Consider the following 2,653-nt stretch of genomic DNA (forward strand, 5'->3'; position numbering starts at 1 on the left):
TATTTGCAAATGACATATCAGATAAAGGGCTAGTATCCAGAACTCAACAAAATCAACACCCAAAAAATAACCCAGTTAACAAATGGGCAGAACACATGAACAGACATTTCTGCAAAGAAGACATACAAATGTGCCTAACATGAAAAAATGCTCAACATCACTCAACAGGGAAATACAAATCAAAACGACAATGAGATACCGTCTCAGATCTGTCAAAATGGCTAAAATTAACAATTCAGGTGCTCACTTCAGCAGCACATATACTAAAATTGGAATGAAACCAAGAAGATTAGCATGGCCCCTGCACAAAGATAACATGCAAATTCATGAAGCATTCCGTATTTTTTTTGTAATGATGTGGATGGAACTAGAGAGTAATATACTAAGCGAAATAAGTCAATCAGAGAAAGACAATCATCACATGATTTCACACATATGTGGAATTTAAGAAACAAAACAGGAGCATAGGAGAAGGGAGGGGAAAAATGAAACAAGACAAAACCAGAGAGGGAGACAAACCATAAGACACTTTCAATCATAGGAAACAAACTGAGACTTGCTACAAGGGAGGAGGTAGGGGATGGGATAGCTGGGTAATGGGCACTAAGGAGGGCACGTGATGTAATGAGCACTGGGTGTTATATATAACTGATGAATCACTGAACTCTACCTCTGAAACTAAGAATACACTATATGTTAATTAATTGAATGTAAATAAAAAAAATTAACAACTCAGGAAACAACAGGTGTTGACGAGGATGCAAAGGGCAACCCTTTTGCACTGTTGTTGCGGGGGGGATGCAAACTGGTGCAGCCACTCTGGAAAATAGTATGGAGTTTCCTCAAAAAGTTAAAAATAGAACTACCCTATGACCCAGCAATTGCAACAAATACTAGGTATTTGTCCAAGGGATTCAAAAATGCTGATTCAAAGGGGTACATGCACCCCAACGTTTATAAAGCACTATCAACAACAGCCAAATTATGAAAAGAATTCAAATGTCCATTGACAGATGAATGGATAAAGAAGATGTGGTATATATATACAATGGAATATTATGCAGCCATCAAAAGGAAAGAAAGCTTGTCATTTGCAACAACATGGATGGAACTAGAGTGTATTATGCAAGCAAAATAAATCAGTCAGAGAAAGACAAATATCATATGTTTTCACTCATATGTGGAATTTAAGAAACAAAACAGATGAACATAGAGAAAGGGAAGGAAAAATAAAATAAGATAAAAACAGAGAGAGAGGCAAACTGTAAGAGACTCTATAGTTAAGAGAACAAACTGAGGGTGGCTGGAGGGGAGGTTGGTGGGCAAATGGGCTAAATGGGTGATGGGGATTAAAGGGGGCATGTGTTGGGATGAGCACTGGATGTTACATGCAAGTGATGAGTCAGTAAATTCTACTCCTGAAACCAATACTACACTATATGCTAACTAAGTTGAATTTAAATAAAATAAAGAAAAAAATACTAATATACACTAAAAAAAATCAGAATCTTGGCACCTTCTCTCTTTCCCCCGAATCTCTAACTACTTTTACCTAATATTTCATTCAACCTAAACTACCTTCACCCCAATAACCCTCAATGCCCCTACATTTCTGACCTTCAAACACACTGCTCCCCCCACCACCTTAAACGTCACACATACCAACCATCCCATCAATTGCTATCACATGGAATCCATCCTTCAAGGCTTACTCGAATCCTGCCATCTTCACAAAGTTGTTCTTGTATTTCTGGCCCCTACTCCCAGATTTGCTTTTTTCTTTCTTTTAAGCCTCCACCCCATTTATTCCCCTTCTTTAGGACTTGAAGGAATTTCATTATTTTAGGTGTATGTAGAGCTGTACAATCACATTCTAGTATAGCATCACCTCTTCAGAACTTCTCTGTGAGGCCCCTGCATGAAGCAGAGATCCTTATACCTGAGGAAGCTAAGGCAAATGGAGAATTAGGATGTTATCTGAGCTTAGAGCTAGTGAACAGTTCAATTGGAATTCAACCCCAAAACTTTTAACTTGAGATCTAGATATCACTGCTTACATTTTATGTCCTTAACCAATCCACTAAACTTCAAATCACTTGAGCAATTAGAAGTCACATATTAAGCATCATTGTACTTTGATAACAACATTTGAGCAGAAATTTTAATACTGACATTCAAACCTTATTTGCTAGTACTTATTGCTGAAAGTACACATTTTTTTCAGGATAGTTCTTATTTGGATATTTTGTAATTAAGTACCATATCTAATCTCTAATATGCCCCCCATGCCAAGGACACTGTTTTAAGATCTGTGAGGTAGATCATCTGTAACAGAACCTTCTAGAGGCCTCATTAAAAATGCAGATACCTAGGGGCACCTGGGTGGCTCAGCTGGTTAAGCGTCTGACTCTTGATTTCAGCTCAGATCATGATCTCAAGGTTGTGAGATAGAGCCCTGCATCAGGATCTGTGCTCAGCGTGGAGTCTGCTTGAGATTCTTTTTTCCCTCTGCCCCTCTCCCCTGAGTTCTCTCTCTCTCTTTCTCATAAATAAATAAATAAATAAATAAATAAATAAATAAATAAATAAAATTTTTTTAACTGCAGAGCCCTATACCCAATCTCAGATTTATTGATTCAGAAAGCCAGGATAT

General features: G+C 37.6%; 1 non-coding gene across 1 annotated transcript; it reads left to right on the forward strand.

Moving 5' to 3' along the window:
- The first annotated feature begins 239 nt into the window (after positions 1–239).
- LOC114224785 (U6 spliceosomal RNA) lies at positions 240–346 on the forward strand. Its single transcript, XR_003612458.1, has one exon. It is a non-coding gene; the product is annotated as a U6 spliceosomal RNA (small nuclear RNA).
- The last annotated feature ends 2,307 nt before the right edge of the window (positions 347–2,653 follow it).

The sequence above is a fragment of the Eumetopias jubatus genome, unplaced genomic scaffold (assembly GCF_037043125.1).
Source record: "Eumetopias jubatus isolate StellerSeaLion01/CBP00866 unplaced genomic scaffold, mEumJub1_p1.0 scaffold_17, whole genome shotgun sequence".
Lineage (NCBI taxonomy): Eukaryota > Metazoa > Chordata > Mammalia > Carnivora > Otariidae > Eumetopias > Eumetopias jubatus.